The following is a 24162-nucleotide window of genomic DNA, read 5'->3' as shown; positions in this document are numbered from 1 at the left end:
ATAATCAGTATCTTACTTGCCGCATCTGATTTCTATTCTTTGAGAAACAATTTTTAAACCCAACGTCTAATTACCTGTAAATTAAGAGAAGTTTGGATTTACACCAGTTATAAAAAAAGATAATATTAAAGGGCACAGGGTTTGATGTATAGGCGTAAATATAGCTGATATCGTAAGTACGTTTCCGATTTTCGCCATCTTGGATATATTTGGGATATCTGCGTGTGACTCAGTTCATTTAGAAAACTTTATAGGGTAGTACTCTGCTTACCTGGTAATTTAAAAGCCTCCGAATGGCTAGGATTTTGGATCCTTAATCCCTAAATTTCCCAAACCTGGTATTAGAATGAGATTTTTTTTTTTTTTTTGCTTAAATACGAAAATGTCCCTAGTACTTATGTGGCAGGAAATATATGAATATTATTTACAGGTGAATAGCGAATAACGTGCTTTATATATACACGTCTTTAAATGCCGTCCGCCGTCATCCTCGTCCCGCTCTTACCGACGTCCTTCTCCGAATGCTTGCGCAGTTCCCTCTGTCTTAGCACTTGGGATCCAAAGGTCCTTTATCTACGGCTTGGCGGGCGCTACATCTACTCTATGACGCATTCGCATATTATCAATTGAAAAAAAAAAATCAATTTTTCCAAGCTTGTCTGGAACGATTATTTTAAGATTATGCCTGGAATCTTTTGCCTTTAATATACTGTTTCGATTTCTTAGACATATTTGAAGATGCACATATATGTGATCTCTGATTTTCGAATCACTAATTTTATTTTTAGCTTTTGAACCTTGAATATATCAGGAGCTATGTTTCATATGGATGCAAAGTAAATAAAATATGTTGTCATACCAAAACTTAGTTCCTTGTTCCTTCCCACATTTATTAAAATTTTGTACATAAATTGCAGTTTAAGATAGGGATCATTCTGCACACATGAATGTAACTTTCAGACAGGGATTTGTGAGACAGATGTTGTCTTTGTCGACTAACTGTAATGAAGTAGGAATGTTGATTGCGTAGACATTGAAATGTTGATTCACAATGTAAAAGAAACTTTGAAGTCATATAGATGCAATGACACGCAATCATAGCAGATTTATATTATATTTCTTTTTTATTGCAGTTACCCACATAGCACAAAAACATCCTTGGTATATCCCGAGGATGTTGCTCGCGGGATATGCGCACATCCTCAGGACATCCTGGAATATCCCGCAAACCTCCCAAACACCTCCTCCCGAGTGCTTAATGTCACATCCCAGGATATCCTCGGGACATCCTAACTAAGTCCCATCGACTGCGTGCGGGATGTTATTAGGATATAAACTCCTACTTACTACATCCTCAGGACATCCCGGGATATCCCACAAACCTCCTAAACACCTCCCAGTATATCCTAAAAACATCCTATCTATGTCCCATCGACAGCGTATGGGATGTTATTAGGATTTAAAGTCCTACTTACTACATCCTCAGGACATCCCGTAATATCCCAATTTCCTCCTAAACTCATCCTCCTGAGTGCTTAATGTCATATCCCAGTATAGTCTTAGGACATCCTATCTAGGTCCCACCGACAGCGTATGGGATGTTATCAGGATTTGAAATATTAGTTACAATATCCCTTTAACCTCTTAAATACATACTCTCAACTGCTTAGTGTCACATCCCAGTATATATACAGAGGAAACTTCCAGTGAAAGTATGTGAAGGTGTGATGATTTAAAACCTACTTATTTTACACAGATAGTCTCAAATCCTTCTCCTATGGTTACTATGGAAAAATCAGAAATGTTGAAAATATTTATACAACTTATTTTGTTTTTAAATCTGAATTTGTGAATATATTCAAAATGAGCAAGGAAATTAAAATGAATTATTAATACAAAATATTAAAACTGAAAATTTTGTTTTTATTTTTAAGATATTAAAAATCTTTCAATCATTTTTAAACATCCAATAGCCCCCAAATTGAATTATTCATAATTAAATTATTTTACAAAATCAGTTTCTAATTTCAGTTAATTTGTATTAAAAATTCAGTAATAAAATTAGCCATTTAATAATCTTTACACAAATGAATCATCTTTCTTTAAAACATGTAAGGAATTTATAGTGTTTTGATGACACTTGGGAAATTGTTAAAAGGAATAAATTGTATTTTTAAAACTAAATCAATTCCTAGCCTCAGAATAAATAAATATGTTTTCGTAACATGAGAATGCTGCAGGCTTTTTTATATATTTAATATTTAGTTGTAAAAATTTGACATTATGTTAACAATTCTTTATATCATTCAAAAAGTAACTCAAGAAGCTCTTCTAAAATTCTATCTTTCTGATCATAAAATTAAAAAAAAAAAAAAAATCTGAAAGCCCTCAGAGTTTAGCAGTCACTCAAAAGGGCTCAAAGTTTATGAGTGCATAGATTATCAATACATTAAAATGAGCAATTATCATATATCAGAGCAGTCAATTTTTGTTTTCGTTTCGAGTCATTAGGATTTTTTTAGAGGCGGAAAAGAATAAAAATAGCAAACGCCTTCGTCAGGAATCGAACCACGGACCTCTGAAATACCGGCCCAGCGTGCAGAACCACTACACCACGAAGGACGCTAGGAAAGTGGGAGAAATACCTTATATACTCCGCTTTAGCAAAGCATTTTATAAGATACTGACACCAGAAAGTTAAATATCTTCTATATATTTGAAAACGTGATGAACTATATCATGTAATTATATAAAAATATTAAATGTTTTCAATTAGATATATCATGAATTAAATGCATTTTAAAGCAATCAGATTAAAAAGTAAAAAAATACATTGTTAAGAACTGTGTGTATTGCTTTTAAATAGCTTGGCTTGTTAATCGATAAGAGATTAAGATTTTAAAGGTAAATATGTTAAATTTTGCCAAATGGCAAGACTTGAATGAAAAGCGAAACAAGTTTACGATTGACGATATGAAGTCACATTTCAAGACTAATCGCCCTTTTGGATTAAAAAAAAAAGTTCTGAAAATAATTTGCAATGGTTCATTGGTATTATTTTATTTAAAATTCAGTAAAATGAAATTTGCTAGTTGAAATCAGCACCAAATTAAACTTTGTAAATTCTAGCGCATGTTAAAGGTTATCTCATCCATAACTTTATTACTAACCATTCATTTCTGAGCAAAATAAAACAGTAATTGCCATTTATATGACAATCAATATCAAAAATTTAAATCTGCATTTTACGCAACATAGAAAAACTCCAAAAGATCTACTGTTTACCATGCAATTAAGGCACTTCATTCTGCAATCAACTCTACCAATTATTAATACTTCTAAGTATATTCAGTTTACTCTTTCTGCTCAATATATGTAAAATTTTACATACATTTATTCATTCATTTTATTTTGAGGTGATCTTTTATTCAACTCTCAATGTCAACGAGAATGTTTAGTTCATTTTTTATTCGGTCTCAAAAGAGAAATCAAAATACGTGGATTTATGAATCAAAATACATGAGAAATCACAGTGAGAAAAGCACTACTACCTTAAACTGTGATTATATATAACAAATGCAGTGAATTATAGTTAAAAAATAGTGAAAATATTTATATTTCTGAACTATTTCATATATAACATTTTCAGTTTCGCAATTTAAGAACTTTTTTACATATAGCAATTTTTTGAAATGTCTACAAATTTTTGTATTTTCAAGGAAAGCTTATTCTTTCACCTTTAGTATATAAGTAATGGTAATTTACCAGATAAAATTACTTAATGGGGAATACAGAAAAATATCTTACCTTTGTATACTTACCTTTGTGACTTCATCTGCAGAGAGACTAAAAAACGTAGTTCAGCTAAATCTGCTGTAATAAATATTTATAATAATGCTAAATCCTGCAATATCTATTAATATGACAAATTTTTGTAAACCTATTTATTTGGATGAAAGATAAACACATTCAGAAATTTATGGCACTATATTATGATTAACAGACGAAAAACACTTTTCAAAATTCAAAATAGTTTTTATTAATCCAAGTTATCACATTTTATTTGAATTTCTGAAAAACAATCTTATATCCGTGTATTCTTATGTATATAAGAAATCTTGATAAACTGGATCTCTGCCATTGCCTTTCACAGCACCTAAAATAAAAAAAAAAAAAACACTCACAATTACTATATGTGAATATTATCCATAATTAAATTTAAACAAATGACTATTAGAATGCAAATTAAAGGAAGCATTTAAAATATTTTAACATTTAGTACCCATAAACAGAGTAGCAATTATTTGATTATTCAATTATAGTAAAATAAATAGATGCCTTTCAAAATTTTTATGTCAGAAAATAAACTCAAACCACCAGCTGAACATATGAGCAGTTTTATCAATCAGCCACTGGTAGGTAACCTCTGGATACCGAATCAATATATAAAGTTGCCAAGATAAAGAGAGAAACAAAATTATGATAATCACATCTTACCTAATCATAAAACTATTTTAAATTTAATGTGTAGGCAAGTCCAAAAAGAGTGAGAATGAATTTATTTTGCAACACAAAGTAAAGTTGTGTTGCAGGAGCAAAAAAAACTTGTCTCATGAGATTGGCAAGTAAAAAATAATTAACTGCATCTGGTAACATTTATCTGACAACACATAAGTAATTGTTAGCTAAAATCTGATCATGATAAGCAATATGCAATTTTAAACTTTTGAATTTAACTGCAGAAATTTATCAAAGAAGTATATTTTATGTTGTAATAGTAGTAAATGAAGATGTGGCTAATCTTTACTGTAATGTACACCTTGGTTTCTGTCTGAAAAAAAATCGCAAAGTGGTATTGGTTGTTTGTGAAATGTGGAAGCCCATTGCGTGAAATAAGTTTTTCGGTAACCCTTTAAGGGTTGGCGAAAGTAGCCTTTGGGGGGAAAAAAAATTGTCAATAAAAGGAGTTATTTCTGCAAATATTGCCAACGTGTTGTGGTAAATTTAGTTTTGGGCTACTTTTTGTAATAGTAAACCTTTTGTACGGACCCAGGTTTTTGGTTCTTACCATTCTTTTCAATTCATGTGTTTGGTTGCATGGAAGTGGTATGGTCTTGTATTTTGAACACGCTATTATTTTGATGTGGGTACCATCATTTGAGTATGTCTGAGGTGACTAAGAGACGAAAAATTTAATTGAATTGCTTACCTGGAGGATGGAGGAGATGGTGTTGGGAAGCCTAAACGTATGCATGTGAAAAAAAAGGTGTGTTAAAAAAATGACGTTTCATTTATTTATTCGTCTCTGTGTGTTAATTTGTGTTAGAAGATTTGTTGTTTAATGCTTTTATGTTAGGAAATATGTATTTTTGGTAACTTATTCCTCTCTGTTTGTGTATTTTTGGTTGTCTCTGTGTATTAAGACAGTGGCGAATTTTTTCTGGTAAACATGATATTTTTAACTTTCTGATTTTCTTAAAGTGAAAATAGATCAATGTGTACATGGACAAAGTTAAGGCAGTGCACAATGCCCAGTTTGTGCAGTTCTCTGTTTTAATAGGTCGATGTGTACATGGACACAGAATTTGTGTATGTCTTTGACTTCTTATTTTGGTTTTGTGTAGCGGCCATCTTGAAATTGGTGCCGATCCTCTCAGGTGACGATCTTGATATAAAAAAAGAAACGATTCGCCAAGGGTTACAGTAGAGTAAATTTTTACCAAAGATGTTCTACCATAATCACCATTTCAGTGCGTTAAACACTAGTGGAGCAGTATGCAGAGATGAGTTTTGTTTACACAGCAGGATGGTTTAGGCACTACAGCCATTACAGTGAATAAGATTATAATAAACATAACCACAATAATTGTCTATATATATTGATGTATAACACTGCATTAACTAATATACTTCTTACGCTAGTATATACAGAATCCTTAATCGAAGTGAAAATGAGAAGACTGTGCATGCATTTCCTTTAACTGAAACATTGATTTAACCATACAAATCTCAGTCTTTCAGGACATGCCACACTATGCAGATAGACAGTAAAAAGTGCTCGTGTTGTTTTTTGTTTGTTAGAGGTATGAAACAAATATACTTCTACATTTTAATTTTTTCTTTTCTTGTTTTACATTTGGATTACCTATCAAAAAGTAAGGAATTTTGATATTATTACAATATCTGAGTTAAAATAACATTCCAAATAACAATTATTGGTAATAATAAATAATGAAAATTTTAAATTAGGTTAAAAAGTAAGTTTAATGTGGCATATTTTTTAATTAAACTCTATCGACTTTGAAAACAACAAAACGTCCCTCTTTATTAAGGACTTTAATTAACTAATTTTAAATGCGGAGCTATGAATTGATTTTTCCCTTGCATGTTATAATAACTGAAACAAAATTACTCTGATACAGTCAAAATTCCTAAATGCAAGTACATAAAATTTACTTTAGCAATTTAAAGAGATGAGACACACTGAACACATGAATAAATTTCTATCAAAGAATAATTTATTAAATTTGGCCCATTCCATAGTAAACTTTAACCATTAGATTACATTATTACACCATGTTATGAGTTTGAAAAGCAAGTCATATGCCAGATCTTGGTTGTAAAAGAAATGCACAAAATAATATATAGATTATTGAAAAATGATGTATACTAGTGTTTATAGATATGATTAAATGTACAGAAAATTTACTGTCACAACCATATTTTTAAGTGAAATGTATTATTTTAACATTTTACAATATTTAAGGTATGGCATTAAATGCAATATTATGTGCCTAGACATAAGTTATTAATAATAATAATCAAAGAATGAATGTCATGAAAAATTTCAAAAACAAGCAGAATTTAATTTAGACCTTTAGACACTTATGATAAATAAAATTGAGAATTCTTCACCCAAAATTAAATTATAATTAACTAAAACCAGTTTGACTGACCTTCTACAAAATCCTTCAGGTGCAATTTTTTCAAGCTTGAAAACCAAATTCTCCTCCACATGGTAATATCTTAACCAGTTGAAATTCCTACAGAAAGTTTGATAACACAATAATATAATTAATAGAATAGAAAAATTAACACAAAAGTATAGAACATCATTTAAACTTAACATTATTACAAATTTTGGTGCTTTCTGACTACCTGCAAAGCTGTGAAAATTGGCAAAATGGTTAGTTTATGGTTTATATCTACTGCTCTGTTCACAAATAGTAATTCAAATAAGCACTTTATAAGAAACAAGAAATTTTAGGATGCACACACACAAAAATATATATATTGGGTCAATATTCACATATTTTTCATCCAATGGAATACTATTCAGAAATAAAGATTAAATATAAAGCATGTAAATACATGTGTGTGGTATGCATATTCATAGTTTGCTATTATCGTGTACATACTCTTGCAGTTTTAAGATAAGTTGAAGCTGTAAGGGGCAGATGATCAGAAAGTATCAAAATTTTTCATGTATAAGAAAAGATTGACCTGACAATAGCATCTCAATTGTTTAGCACTGACATTTACATAGTGCATTAGAAATATATAGTAATATATGTATAATAAAAATATAATTGCATACTATTAATTCATTTTTTTTAAATGCCAAACTTTAACAATTCTTTCACATGAACATTAAAATCCATTCTTAACTAAAAAATAAATAATAAAACCATGTAAATTTCTTATGAAGCCCATCATTTCCGAAATGTCCACCTCTGAAAGTTCCCAGCATTTCTCAGTATATTATTAAATTACTAAACTAAGCATCAATGATCGTCATGTTCGCTAATGTGACAATATCTTTCACACTTCTTTGTTACCAGAAGTAACAAGTAGGCTTCAATAAATCCTTAACTGTTTCATGCTACTTTTGTCTAAAATTTGTACAAATAATAAAATTAAATGAGTTCTTTATAATATGCTCAAAGAAATAATTTTGTATGGAAATTTTTATGTTATACATTGGCCTGATTAATGATTCAGGAAATAATTCGAGTTTTCAAAGTGCTTCCTATAATTCAAATTTCAGCTTGTGTCAAAATAAAACCTATAACACAAAGATAAGCAAATTTCCTTATGAATAATGCATTTTAACATTATTCAATCACTGGCGATCACACAGTACTGATTGCTTCAATAAACATTACTGTAATTGTGTTATTTAAAAGAATGTAATGTCTTAATTATTTCCTTAATTAAAACATTACAGTCTTTTCCTCCTTCTAACACCAAAAGAAAGCCCAGATAAGAAATATAAAAATATCAGTAAAAATAAATTATATTATTGAATGATACTTTACATTAATTACATATATTATTTTATTATAAATTATTTCAAAATCAAAGAAGAGAAGGGAGAGAAACTTTAATGTTGGGATTTCTAAAATGATATAAACATTAATCATTTAGTACAGTTTGTTATTTCAGGCAAAAAAGAATTCACTTTTCTGGATAGCATTTATATTTCCATCTCACTTTCAATGAAATATTAAGAGAAATGCATATAATTTAAACACCAGTTTATTTTATTTATCAGACAGATTATGTCAACTCAAAAAAATCTATCAGTGAAATTCGGTAGTAATAATTCTGAATGTTAGGCAACTTGCAAGATTCAACAAAAATTATCAATACTTTTATTATAATGACAATACTACAGTAACATGAACATAAAATTAAACTGCATATAACTATAAAATAAGCCAGCATACAATAATGGTGCATTGGTTTCTAAAACAATGGGCTGGATGAAAAAATACATGTATTATGGTAGCTATTCATATTCTTCAATATTTATGAGAAAATGTTAAAAGCAATCATAAGCATTTGATTAAATGATCATATTTTGTCTTCCTGCAAGTCGAATCTTAAAATGATATGCAGTTTGAAAAATGCTTAATCCTTTTATAAAATATACAAAAAAGATTAAAAAAAGGTACTGTTCTGTTATCAGGACCGGGTTCAGAAATGTATTTATGTATGCTTGTATATTTGTATGTGTGTGTGTCTACATATACACATCTATGCACATACTTACAAACACAGGTTCATACATTTCCGATTCTAGTCCCGATAACAGAACAGTACCCCCCAAAAAACTAATTCTCCATGTTTTAAAATTGAATTACAAACTAGATTAAGATAATGTTTCAACCATACATATTTTGGACAAAACAATGCATACTCTTATTTTTATACAATTGTTCAAACTATTTAACATAAATTTATTGCTGCAATAAAATAATAAGCAATCTGGGTGCTACTTTGGTAGACGGTTGCACGGATTTTGGCGATTATTTGGCGAGTAATACAATTTATGGTAAACCCATTGCTGGATAAGTTATTTATGGTAACCGATACTTTGTTGTCATTTTATTTAAAAAATAATGCGTTTTATTGTGCATAAATTCCGTGTTTAAAATATTATTTATGGCTTTTAAATATTAAAAATCAATTTAATTTTGCATTTTTATTTGAAATAAAATTTTTATTGTTTATCATATTTTATGAAATTTTATGTTGTGGATGATGTAATCAATGACGTCACCTTACTTTAAAAATAATTCTTTTTAATATGTATAAATTTAATCTAATGTTTTAAACATTATTTATGGCTCTTAAATATTAAAATGCAATTTAATTTTGCATTTTTTTTAAAAATGATTTTATTATGTATGAATTTGGAACTACTCTGATATGCGCCCTCAAGTCGTCAAATTTCTCGCCAAATATTTTTGGCGAGAAACTTCACGCTGCCATATTACTATCTAAATTTTTTGTCTACATTTTGAACTTTCAGCCTAAAATATCTCCAAAAAAGCGGTTTTCGCACATGCAAAAACTACGTTTTGAACACACAATTTAGCTAAAAATCCGAAACAAAAACAAAAAATTTAGATAGCAAAAACGTAAAGTTTCTAACCAAAAATATTTGACAAGAATCCATGTACATAGCGACATGTTTTAACTTAAAAAAACATCTACGAATTGCACAATGTAGGCAACGAACGAATCTACAAACTACGCTCACCTCGCTTTAATAAATTAACATAACAACAATAAATTTCAAAGAATACCATGTACACAGCATCCTGTTTAAACTTAAAAAAAATTCTACGAATTGCACAATTTAGGCAAGGAAGGAATCTACGATCTACGCACTCCTCGCTTTAATAAAATAACATAACAACAATAAATTTCAAATAATACCATGTACACAGCGTTCTGTTTCAACCTTAAAAAACATCTACGAATTGTACAGTCTAGACACTAAACAACAAAATAAACTAAAATAAATTTCAAACAATTTAAAAAAACAACAATAACGACAGAAATTCATACTAAAGAACCAATGAACATAACATTCTACAAAATAAGAACAAGGATAAAATAAAATGCACTTACCATGAATTAATGCGTTTTCGAATAGCAGAAATATAAATTTCATACCGCCTTTAACATGTCGCCACGGAATCACTATCGTATTTACATGACAGCCAGACACACTATCCAGAAAATTTATACTATAGTTCACAAATAAATAAAATCACAAATCCCTACTTCTATCATGCACTGCCATTAAAAATAATCTCCCAGACCTTCTTTCCACACTTCCAAATACCCACTACCCCTCAACAGGATAGCCACAATCATATTTCCTTTTGCCGAACTTCAATTCAACAACTACCATTTCATCTTTCCTTCCCATCTTCTCAGACACAGAGGCGAACCAACGAGCTCCAGCGAAAGGTTTTTCAACGTCAACAGCCATAGAACCATTGCCATAGAACACGCAATCGCGCCAAAAACCAGCACAGAACACATATCGCCACATTTGGTGAAATTAGGGCGTATATTAGAGTTGTACCGTGAATTTTTAAATAATTTTAATTCTAGCCGTGATGTAATAAGCTCTCTGATTGGTTATAGAATATTTGTGCATTAACGAGTTGTAATCAGCTCCCTGATTGGTTACTGACAATTTGTGCATTTCCGCGCCGTTTTAAAATTTAATTTATATCTTCGAATTCCTTCAAAGATGTCTTCAAAGATATTATCTAAATTATGATTCTGATTTTTTATTGGGGTACTTATCAGTAAACAACAGGTTAAACACTCAAAAAAATGTAAGTACATATTTTTCTTTTATTTTATAATTGTATACTTCAATTTTTGTTAAAAAAATTAATACACTATTTTCAGAAATTGCTGAGATAATTATTGTCCATATGTTTTAATGTTAATTATATTCTATATAACGTATTTTAAAATATTTGAATTTAATAATATTCTAATTCTTTTAAATGTTGGTATGATGGTTTTTAATTCGATATTCAATTACAGTAATATTTTAATCTAATTAAACGTTGGCCCAATGTTTTTATAGCGGTGTTTTTATTCTCTTCTTTGCTATATGAAAGTAATAATAACCTTACTTTAGTATTTTATACTCATAGTAAATGTATTTATTTACACTTGCCTGCCATCTTAAAAAGCAACATTTTCAACAAAAAATTAATTCATTACTTTTAACGATATTTATTTATTTATTTTTTAAGTTTCGAATACTTTACTATGCGTAAAAACAGCGTTTTTCAAGATGGCTGACGTTTGTAAAATTCGCGCCAACAATTCGGCCAACGAAAATCGCCAAAAATCCGTGCAACCGTCTACCAAAGTAGCACCGCAATCTGATCACACATATTATTTTGAAACTGAATGCATAAACTAGACTAAAAAAAAATTCAGTCATAAACATTTGGATAGCAGGGCAAATTAGATATTTGAAAAGACAGCCAGCCATTGAGATGTTATACACGTAATTCACGACAGAATGGAAACAATTCATAAAGCTGTGAAACATTGTCAAAATGACATAACTAACATAAATTCGAAAAGCAAAAAAAGTAAACATACAAGTATTGCAACTGAACTTACCTTTCATGCAACAAAAAATATCCATACAAGTAAACCTCATGGCGCAGCCATTTTGGATTTCGTTTCAAATCACACAGACGTTTACGGATTTGCGGAAGAATACGAGGAACTAGTAGTTTGCCGGATACAATGTGCAATGACGCGAACGAATATATTTCTGCAGAACTTCCTACATTATTCCGTAATAAACAGTACTATTTCATAATTTTTTCTTTATCTAATTAATTAATTAATAAGGAAATAGTTAAAATAATGAATTCATTTTTAATGAAATGTAAAATTTTGCATGTATGTGACGACCACCTTCCGTCCAATATTTCTGAGATTATAAAATTTTGGAATCAGAGTATCAGTAAATAAATATATAGAATATCGCCTCTCAAACGACCACTTCTGAAAGTGACCAATAGTTCTAAGATTATAAATAAATATTGATATTAAGCATTATTTCTCTAAGACGACCATATTTATATAAGACCAAAGCTTCTAGAATCTTGGATAGTCATCAGAGAATTATTTTTACTGCGAAATTATCGCACGACTGTAATTCAATATCAATAACAGATCGCGCGATTGAAAAACATTTTCAGTCCTGTACTTAGGGGAAATTTTTTTCCCCTTATAAGGTATTTCTCCCGCTTTCCTAGGCCGGTAATTCAGAGGCCCGTGGTTCGACTCCCGGCGAAGGCGATTGCTAATTTTTCATCTCTCCGGCACTCCAAAAAAATCCTAATGTCTCTACAGTGGCGCCCGAACTAAAAGGGTGTTGAGGGTGAACTAAAAGTTTGGAAGAGATATATCCACACCCAGAATTTAGCGATTGGGTCCCCCTTTAAAAAAATAAAAAGTTGCTCTTTAAAAAGGGGAGTAATATAAGGTATTTCTCCCGCTTTCCTAGTGTGCCTTTGTGGTGTAGTGGTTCTGCACTCTGGGCCGGTATTCCAGAGGTCCGTGGTTCGATTCCCGGCGAAGGCAGTTGCTAATTTTTCATCTTTCCTGCTTCCAAAAAAAATACCTAATGTCTCTACACCCTAATTAAAAAAAAATTCGTTTCCGTAATTTAAAAAAAATTCCAGTTTTACCTGTATTTATAGAAGGGTTTGTAATCTGTAAGTAATTTATACATTTTTTATAAAAAAAATATATGTTATTTGGAATTCAGCAAATATTCTAGAAAATGCTAATCTATTGAAAAAAATCTTTTCATGACTAAATAATTTTTAAAAACGTCAGAAAAAATAGCAGTTAAAATTAATAACAAAATAACAAGAATAAATTATCAATCATATCAATATTTTTAGCGTACAGCATTTAGAAACAACTTAGTAAAATACATATGAAAATTAAATAATGTGCAAGTTTCAGATGTGCAATGTCAAAAAAAAAACTTAAAACTGGTAAATTTGAGAACATATATCCTAAGAATGTTTGACAACCAAAAAGTCCCCTAGACAATGCAGTATGAATGTCCTCAGGATGTGAAATTGATGAAGTCCGCAGGACATCTGAGAATCAACATCCTCAGGACATCCTCTCATATCCCGGGACATAGCGACTTAAATAAGACATCCTCAGGATGTTAAATTACGATGTCCTCAGGACATCTGAGAATCAACATACTCAGGACATCCTAAGTAATCAACATACTCAGGACATAGCGACTTAAATAAGACATCCTCAGGATGTTAAATTACGATGTCCTCAGGACATCTGAGAATCAACATACTCAGGACATCCTAAGTATGTCCCGGGATATTGCGACTTAAATAGGACATCCTGAGGATGTTTTGTGCTATGGGGGTAAATATTTTGCGACCGCTAATACTTAACGCATTAATCGTGACTGATTCAGAAGAGTTACATTTTTTATTCTTTTGTGATAGGAAGAAAAGCAGCTAAATATATTGTAGAGTTTCTCACTCTTATTCTAAATTAACGTTGAGGAACATAATGAACTGAAAAGCTGCGTTCCCACTGGGGTTTATCTGAGGTAACGAACACAATTGACGTAGCCGACCCATCTCCAAAACCAGTTTCTTCCCATAGGGCGGCAAGTTGAAAAATCTGAACTGCAGGCACAGCGGAGCTAGTCGATACATGGAACTGACTCCGTTAGCTCGGATAAACCCCAGTGGGAACGGGCCTTTAAGCCACTTATGGCTGAGTCCGAATACCTGAAGTCGTAGACTCAAAAAGGGGTAACTATCCTTTATTTCACTCAAAATGAGATGAACAGTTGGCCCCTTTTTCGGGTTTACAACAAAGCTTCCACTCGGGCTTGAACTCAGAATAAGAGATCAGAACTAAATTAGAGCAAACTAAGAGACTTTGCCGAAGCTAATACAAATGTAACGTAATCATGCCTTAATTTAAACAAGCCCGTGAATATCAAAAGGCACGTAATATACGGCCGAACGTGACAGCTTCTAGAAAGACTTAGCCCTAGGGCAAACACGCGCTATTCAAGATTCCTAATTCTCTCTTACGAATTAAGTTGAACATTCCTTAAATACTACTTCTAACTCATTTGCATTCAATGCAATTTTACGGAATCATTCTGGTAAGGAGTTTTAAGTTGAATCAGGAAATCGACAGGAAAGTATATCGAAATTAAAGTAACTGTTATAAATTAAAATATACGTTACAACATGTCAGGCAGAACAGAAGTAGAATCGAATTGCGCATTATCCTGTATGGCAGCTTATTAAGAGGAAGTTTCAGTTCTGCAAATTTTAAGACTTTAATTATGTTGTGATAAATTTCATTGAGAGAGTGGATGAATTAGGAGATCGCAGTGTAAATCTAGAAGATAGTCAGGAAACGATGAGACGCTTATCTGCGTCTCAACTACCTGAAGAGACCAAAATGCGTAAATTTAAAAAACAAATAAGGGTGACAGCTTTGAACAGTAAAAAACATATTAAGTTATATGTAAAACGTTTGCCATGTACATCATTACTGGACTCCTAATGCACACCGCAATTTTTTTATTTACCAATTTGCATTTTAACAATGGACAGAGCGCGGTGTGTTCCCTACTAGCAATTGGAGCGGGGGGGGGAAGGAATCAGCAGTTATTTGCAGTAGTAGTCGTAGTAAAAATTCCCTTTAATCTGATTGGCTGAAGTTTCATGGTATAGCAGGCATGGTTATATAAGCGGTTTAATTTTGAAAAGAGACTAGACAAGAGAAGTCCCAAATTTAAAAAGGGGAATTAAAGCGCTATTGCTATTGCTAATGGTGTGCAAAAATTAAGGACGAGACGGTTTTTTTCAATATAACTTTGTACAAAAGCTTTCCAAATCAACACATTTAATACCATAAGATCCCCATTACGTAAGGACATGAGTAATGTAAGCAACACTTACTAAAAGAGAAATCAGAGGGATAAAAAGAAGCTTTATTGAAAAAGTAGCATGGAGCGCAATGCGACTGAAGGCCAAAACATCCCTGTGATGGGTGTCCAGCAAGAAACATCCGGTCTTTAATAGGGGATATGATCTCCCCTGACTGCTAGGCAGGTTTCACAGCGTCTGCCCATGCTGAGAATAAGGGTGTCAATGAGTTGTTGAGGCATTGCTGCCCATTCGTCTTGCAGCGCCAATCGAAGCTCCGGAATCGTTACTGGTGGTAATGTACGAGCTGCCAAGCGTCTGCCTAGAAAATCTCATACATGCTCGATGGGATTGAGATCCGGAGATCGTGCCGGCCAATCCATACGTTCAATATCCTCACTCTCTAAGAGCTGTTCGGCAGCTACTGAGCGATGACATGGTGCATTGTCGTCCATGAAAAGGAACTGCGGACCCATAGCGCCTCTAAAAAGACGCACATATGGAAGAAGAATCTCGTTTCAATAACGGGTCCCGTTGACTGAACCTGCGTCGAAGATGTGAAGGTCTGTACGACTACCAAGCATGATGCCTCCCAAAACGAGAACACCGCCACCTCCATACCTGTCCCTTTCAATGATGTTCGAGGGATGATTGCGGCTTCCCCGCTCTCTCCAGATTAGTAAGTCTGAGTAGATAAGAATCGCTACTCAGACTGAATCTGCTCTCATCTGTAAAGAGTACTCGTCCCCATTCATTGTCTCTCGAATTTCGGTGTTCCCGGCACCACAGATAACGCCTTCTCCGATGGACAGACACACCGGGTGAAGGACCTCCCGCCGAGGTCCTCATTATACGGGACCCATTAAGAGTTTGAAATATCCAACACCCGTGGGACTTCGTTCTCGCGGGCGCAACCCCCGCAGTCTCCGTCTGGCTTTTACTAAGCATTGCCAGAACGCTTCGTTGCTAATTTTAAAACGCTGTCACCTTGCCTCCGGGCACCACTCCATCGGCAAAACCACATTGTCTTAAGGTGCTCTGTCCGCTTTGTCAGTTCCCGCCACGAAAACTGAATGGGGTCAAACCCCCGGGAACTCAGTCGACAAATGTACCATGTAGCTCCACCACAGCCGAAGGAACAGACACGACAGTACCAGTACGGTCCCTGCCAAGCCTGAACCAACCTGAGTACAATACTCGGGTTCTAGTCCTGTGAAGATAATTTGTATACCCCCGTGTCTCCGTTGGACAGGCGTTAGAGGTACACACCGTACAGGGCGTCGTGCAAACAGACCACCACCGTGCAGTCTTCTGGTCACGGTAAAACGCGATATCGGTCCTCCAGTCGCCTGTGTCGTGTGTTTAGCGATTTCTCCCGCTGTCTGCCGCCTGTTTCTTCTGGCCTGTAAGGCAATATACCGGTCATCTGCGGGTGTGGTTCCTCGTGGACGACCACTACTAAACCCCCCGGATAGCTGTTCCTGTAGTTTGAAATTGTCTCCAAAATCGTGAAACGATGCTGTGAGCAATTCGAAACTCTGCAGCCACACTTGTCACAGTGCGGCCTTCCTCCAACTTCCCAATGATTCGACCTCGGGTAAAAGCATCCAGATGTCGTCTAACAGATTGATTATTTTAGCCGTTTCTCGCTGAGGCTTCAACTCGATGTGATTTTAACTGCTATACCGCGTGCAATCTCTTTGCCAGAAATACTGATCTTACACCGACAACATGCTTTATACTACTCAGACACTCCCCCATTACGTCTACCTGCATATCTGCGCATGTGCTACCGTACATCACCTTACTTAATTAATAAATTCACATTCATCATATTTCTAGATAGAACAAAGCTTCCTACAATAGTAATCAAGTAACTCAAATATATGTTAGATATTATCCTCCTTAAGACATGAAGAAATTAAATTGTCGCCTGTCGTAAAATATTGCGTAAATTACCAATAATGTCGCGCAGTAAACTCTAAAATGTAGTACTGCTGTCCATTTTTGAGCGGCAGATTTTCTGAAATCACTCAGAGCTACCTTTTAAGTGACTGTCAGAGACATATTTATATGATGTCGCCAGGCTTTTTGGAAGCTTCAGAAGAAATGGCTCCCAAAACTTCTAAGTGCGTTTCTCAGAAACTTCCAGAATGTCTTCAAGATGGCGAGAAATGGTATAACTTATTCAGCTTCGCGACAATATTTCTCTCGACTCACTACTCTTTTTGAACAGTTTAAAGAAATTTGGATTGAGAAAAATAAGATATACCAATGTTTACAAAGAATGTCCTACAATAAATACATACGAAATACTTGGCTACAAATTCATTTATACAGAAAACTGCTCGCTAATGTTATTAGCCTAATGCAAACAATAATATAAATAAAACAATATGTAATACTCTAACTTAAACAATAATTAATGTTCAAACATTATGCAAAATATTAGTCGAATGAAATGGACTTAAGCATTTAGAGAAATTTACAGGAATATGTATCTAATGACGTTTAAAGAATGTCTCGTCTAAATCAATAAACAAAAAGACATGCAATCTTTTATATGTTTATACTGGAATTAACACGTTCTATGTAACATACAATGCTTTTTACTAGACAATAAAAGACGAGTTTTTAGGGAGTGTACAGTACATATTCAACTGAAAACTAGATATCCCACTTTTTAGATATTTTATGATTCAGATGGAAAGAGATATAGGATGTAGTGTACTTATTTATAACATAACAGACTTATTTATAACATTTTAATGAATACAGTTTCATTCTTCTAACTCGATTAATGCTTCACATCTCAGTAACAAGTGTGGGCAGCACTGTATGTAGTATTTTATTCTCTTTAATAAAATGCATAGATCTCTGTTGTGTTGTTTAACTGGTACTACGTTAATGTTTAACTTTAAGCGTCGGGGGTTAGCATAGATAAAATTTCAAGAAATAATACCAAATAATAATAACTGAATTATGATTGAAAATGTAAATAATGATTAAATAAAATAATAATTGAACTTTAGAAACAAATCAACTAAAATTAAGGTCCTTTAAAATAATTGTAAGAAATTGCTTTACCTGAATTTAACTGATGTATTAACTTCAGTAAAGCACTTGACCAAACCAGCCGTCGAGCGGTAAAGTCGTTAACACTGGTAGTTCGGTTCGGGGCTGGAATCATGACTGAATGAGCATTTTTGTGGCTTCTTCCATGCCTAACGTATATGCGAGGCAATTTAGCTTCGAAACCTTTCTACCACGAAGGCATCCTTTCTATTAGTCATAAAGCCCTCATGTGCTTTGCCATAATTAAGTAAACAAAACTAGTCAGTAAAATATTTAGCACTAATTTAGTTTTTATAACGAACTTAAAATAATTTAACTTACTAAAAAATCATTAAAACAAATCTGTCTATTGTGAATTAACAAACAAGCTATTTGAAAGCAAGTGATGAACTTCTCAAGAATATTCATTTCTTACTTTTGAATCGGAGTGATTTACAGTTTTTAAAAATGATCTGAAAGCTTTCAGATTTTACATTACGCCCAGAGGGGCCTTTTTTAACATTTTTTGGATTAACTTTATTTATTAAATATCATGCTCTTCGCACTCAAACCATAAAATTCAGTTCAACAGCAATATTGCAAAATACTTTTAAAATTAGAATATCTTTAGAATTTCCGATACAGAGTATCGCGCGGTAAAGATGAAAAAGTTTTTTTTTTTTTTTTTTTTTTTTTTTTTTTTTTTTTTTTTTTCCCGTACAGTGTCGCTTCTAAATCGTTGAGTTTGTTAATCAAAAATTAGTTTAAGTTTTACAGAATTAAATAGATAATAAAATAAATTCCAAATTCTGATGCCCATATTCGGGTGGAAGCGTACGTTATTCAAAATTTTATGGCTCTAGGTCCCGCCGTTTTATCACAATGTGAGAAACATACATATATTTACGCAGATTTTTAATTATATAATTTCTTTATAATAGAGGGCTGTAATATTTGGTGGCAAAATTTTGAAAAGTGAAACGACATTTTAAGTTTTCAAAGAAAAATGCCAAAACGAAATTAATAGCCCTTCTGGGTTAACGACTTTGGGCTAATAATTTTAAAATAATTATCTAAAAATTCTTAAAACAATTACCACACTTTTGCTTAGATTTCTAATATACTTGCCCACCTTTTTTTTAGCTAGTGTTTCTTCAAATACTTAAATTTGCTTTCCCTTCATTGGTTATTCTTACAGCACTTATACCACTTGCACACCATAACTGTTTCTAAGATGGCTTATTTATTCGGCCACCACATCTACAAAACGAAATGAAAGAATGACTAAGTAAATAAACGAAAAGGGGAAAACTAAACATCAGATAAGTCGGAATAAATGGAGAACTTACTTCAACAGTCCTTAGCGTAAAATAAAAAAGTTATAAGTTCTTGTGCCGCCGTTAAATGCTCTTGAGTATTTTGCTGTAAATGTAGCTTTCGTTATTCTTCTATCAGATAACGTACAAAAAAAGTACGCCGTTAAAGGTTAGATATATATTTTGATTTTTTTTTTTTATGTCTCCTTGCGAGAATTATCCTATTTTATGTTACACTATTTGTAACTGTAAAAGCCAAAAGAAAAGAGAAATCATACAAGACAAACTAAACAAAAAATGTAAAAGAATATAAATTGTTTGAAGGTTTACATTATTCGCTCTGAAGCAGTTCGTTACATTTAAACGAAAAAATAATATAATAACAAAGAAAAACTTTCGGAAGCAGTATGTTGCTGTGGACGTGAAATGAACGTCTTTGCCAAAGTTTTGCTACTGCCTTTGAAGCAAAGGGTTTATTTTATGGATGTTTTCCAAGTTATATTAACAGATTTCAAACATTTTATTTAAAAACAACTGATGTTTGAACTGTTTCCAAGAAAGAAGTGAGGACGTTGTCATTATTTTACCAAAATCGTATGAATAATACAAGCACTTGTAAATACAAATGTTTGCAATATTTGAAAGCTCAGATTTATACATTTTTTTTATTTTCGGCAGTAAAATTAATGCATAGATTATAATACTTTAACAAACAATGTTTTGCAATTAGTAATCATTCATAAAAGCTAATGAAAAGAATGTAAAATTTACAAAAGGGCACATTTTTAGTTACATTACTATGTATTAAATAATTTAAGATAAAGCAAACTCAGAGGAAGTTAGATTCTTAAGTCATAACCCATTCCGTTTCTTTACGTGCTTTAACATAAGGAAATGAAAAAATAATTAGAACAGAATAATAAGATATAGAAATAAACATAATTATTTTGTCTGTATCTTTCTTGTTAAAAGTCAGTAAAAAGGACTTTTTTAAGCTCTCAATTTTTTTGCCTCATGTAACAAAATTTAACAGGAAATTTACACAAGTAAACTACACCAGCAATAAAATAGCAAACAAAAGTAGAATAATACAGGAAAGAAAAAAATAAATGAATTGAAAGGAAATTAAATAATAATTAAATGAAAAGAAAAAAAAATGAAGGAATAAAAAAGAGGAAAATCAGATGGGGATCAGATTTTAAGTGTTGACCAAAAGAGGTTCAATATGTTTTTTTTACACTGTTCCTTAGCTCGAAGTCTGCCAGTCTGCTGTTTCACTCACTTCTGCTAAGCCATTCATTTTTGTCCTTTTAGTTTTATTATTAAGCATCATTTTCGTTTCACATAAGCCATATACAATTCAACAAAACAATTACAAAATTTTAAGAGCAGCATAACAACATATGTTTAGAATTGCGGATGCAGTGTTAAATGTTTCCAATTTGTTTTTCTATTTTCTTCTGTTCTTTCTCAGTTTATCTTATCAATGTTCAGAATAAGTTAATAAGATGTAATAAGTTAGTAAATTATAATAATAATAAGTTAATAAGATGAATAAGAATATGTTCTAATAATGAGAATTAGTAAGATGGCCTGCGACACTTTTATTTTGTCTTTTTATTATTAACGTTCTGTGTGTTAAATTTATTAATTAAATATCATGTTTTAACGGCACATAAAATTCAATTTAACGGCACAGTCACAAAGTATTTAAAAACAGTATATCTTGTTCGTATTAACGGCACATAAAATTCAATTCAAGGGCACAATTGCGAAATATTTAAAAGTAGATATGTTTAGAGTTTCCGATATATAGTCTCGCGCGCTGGAGATAAAAATGTTTTATTCCGTATAGTTCACTGCTTGTTTTTAAATCATTGAGTTTGTTAAAAAGTCATTAAAATTTTGCAAATTGTGAAATATAAAATTCGAAATTCAAAATTAGCGTTTCCAGGTTCGTATAATTGGGTTGAGGTCTACGTTGTTCAAAATTTGCTGGCCATACATACCGTGGTATTTTTCACAGTGTGAGGAACATACATACTTGCATACATGCACATTTTTCATTGTTTCATTTTTTTAAGTATCAGAGGATGATAATATTTGGTGGCAACAATTTGAAAAGGGATAGAGCAGTTTACACATGATACAAAATCCCCTTTCGAGATTAACAGCCCAATAGGACTAGCCCCCTTTCGGGCTAAAAGTTTAAAAGGGTTCACATTTTAACTATCACCCCCAACACAAACCATTGAAAACAATCAAACAAATCTTAAGACAAGGAACTTTTCCTTCTCTTATACTTGTCTTATATTTGATATACTTCCTTGTCTTATACTTGATACTTTTGCATTGACAGTAAAAAGCAGATTGTCCGCAAGAGCAAACGGTTTAGAAATACAGATAATTTACGCAAGAGGTCATTAATATCATTATGCTATGGAAAATGTTCAGAAACCGATACTTGAGGACATCCTTTTTCCAATCTGTATTATTTCGTAATGTTACCTAGAGAAAGTTCTGCAGAGCGGTTACGCAAAGCATGCTTGATCAGGTATTCGGTATAATAGCACATTTCAACAGATTAATGATTTCTAGCCGTTCAATGCTGTCAAAAGTCACTTTTATACTATATAGGAATGTCAAAATTATGAATATTTTCCTCTTTACCTTGCTTTAATGTATCACATAAGCGAATAAGTCCATCATCAGCTGACAGCTAAGGCGTAAAGCCATACTGATCTTCATTCAAAAGACTTAATTTTTAATCACCTATTTCGTCTGTTCACACAGAATTTTTGAAGAAATTTCCTCAAGCATGGATGATGGATGATACGTCTCATATTTTCAATACTAGGTTCAGACTTCAATATTAGGTTCAATACTAGGTTCAGACGGTTTTGAATACTAAGTTCAGATGTTGAACAGACTTCTGGGAACTTTGTTAAACTTTTTCCTAAGGCTTCATAAATGCGTTTACCCCAATATTCTAGAAAAACATTCATTTAGCGATTGATCTCCAAATATAGTAAATTGGTTAATAAAAACTTTGCCGATACCTGTCAGGGGCGTTTTTTGTCCACATCTTGCATTCTGTTTGATCCATTCTATCATTTTAATAGCCGCTGAATTCAAATCTGAAAAAAGTGAGGTTCCGTGCAAGAAATAAACACAGGTATGCAAAACATGTAGCTGCAAATTCAGTAACAGACAAAGTAAATGCTACAGTTATTATCCTGAAATGTAAAAAAATAAATAAATAAATAAATAAATAAAACAATGCAAAATATCGAAGTACAAAAAGCAATAGTGCAATGAAATTATTTAATTTTTTTACAGAAATTTAAAACTTTGTGTTTTCTTAAACTAAACCTCAGTAAACTAAAGTTTTATTAACTTAATTACTGAAATTGGTATGTAGAAAATGATACAGACATTCAGTTGTGAAACCAAACTGTTAAAATCAGCTGTAAAATTAGTTAAGTAGGAGAGAGAACATAGAACGTAAAAATATAAATTCTACAACATAACTACATGAAACTACCAATAAATATATAATAGGAAACACTATATGATCTTCAATGGACTGTTGTATGTTTCTGCTCACACGCACAGAAATTGCATCTCAATGCTTGACTTCCTTCTTTTGGCAGCGAAGTGAAAATCACGTCATGATGGCAAAGGAAAAAGCCTTTAACTCCAATTACGCTTTGAAAAATTGAGTTTACTAGGCATGCTGATGCCAATCAAGACCTGCCGGAGAAAGATTAGTTAACCGAAGTTTATGTTTCTTTCGAACTCCTGTAACTAGAAAACTTATTCTTTAAAGTACTGCAATGCAATGATTTTATTTAATGTTCTAAAATAAAAATTATATTGTGACTTAATATACTATTTTTTATTATTCTTGAGTTGTGTCTCGAAAACGTGTTAAATAAAGATCGTACCTCTGCTTAGTACGCTTCTTTATCGATGAGTAGTATTTTCCAATTCCTACAGTAATTAAATGAAGTTGCATATAACACTTATCGTACATACTGTGAGAAAATAAATGTTCTTACGTATTCTTCATGTTTGTAGAGAAATTATCTACGACTGCAAATGTACCTAGCAAATTAAACAAGTTTATCCGAAGAAAAGCACTGTAATATTTTCTAAAAAAAACTGTTAAATCTCTAGTTAAGAGAAATGCTGGACCGATTGGGCCTTGTAGTGTAATTAATATGAGGACATTAAAATAAACTTTTGGGAAATAAATTGATTTCAGAATGCAAGGATTTCATGAAACATGGTTATATAGCAATTTCTGCAAAACCCCGATGTATATGAAATATAACTAATTTGATAGTTGATCAAAATTTCTGTCATATCATAGGCTGGTTCATTACCTTCTGCTGGCTGGTTCATTATCTTTGCGCTGAGAACTGAAATGATTTCCCAGTCAGTTGGATATCCAAACTTTCTGGTCTTCGAAACCGAATACCTCATACCACCTTTTTTTG

General features: G+C 32.2%; 1 long non-coding RNA gene across 1 annotated transcript; it reads right to left on the bottom strand.

Moving 5' to 3' along the window:
- Window positions 1-4024: 4024 nt before the first annotated feature.
- On the bottom strand, window positions 4025-22892 carry LOC146998274 (uncharacterized). Its single transcript, XR_015040055.1, has 3 exons — window positions 22720-22892; window positions 6957-7043; window positions 4025-4156 (listed from the first exon to the last, which is right to left on the bottom strand). It is a non-coding gene; the product is annotated as an uncharacterized LOC146998274 (long non-coding RNA).
- Between the last annotated feature and the right edge of the window lie 1270 nt (window positions 22893-24162).

Source organism: Stegodyphus dumicola, chromosome 3 (genome assembly GCF_044657685.1).
Source record: "Stegodyphus dumicola isolate Sdum_Otavi_A_Nest chromosome 3, ASM4465768v1".
In the NCBI taxonomy this organism is placed as follows: domain Eukaryota; kingdom Metazoa; phylum Arthropoda; class Arachnida; order Araneae; family Eresidae; genus Stegodyphus; species Stegodyphus dumicola.
This window is presented reverse-complemented; position numbering and strand designations above follow the sequence as displayed.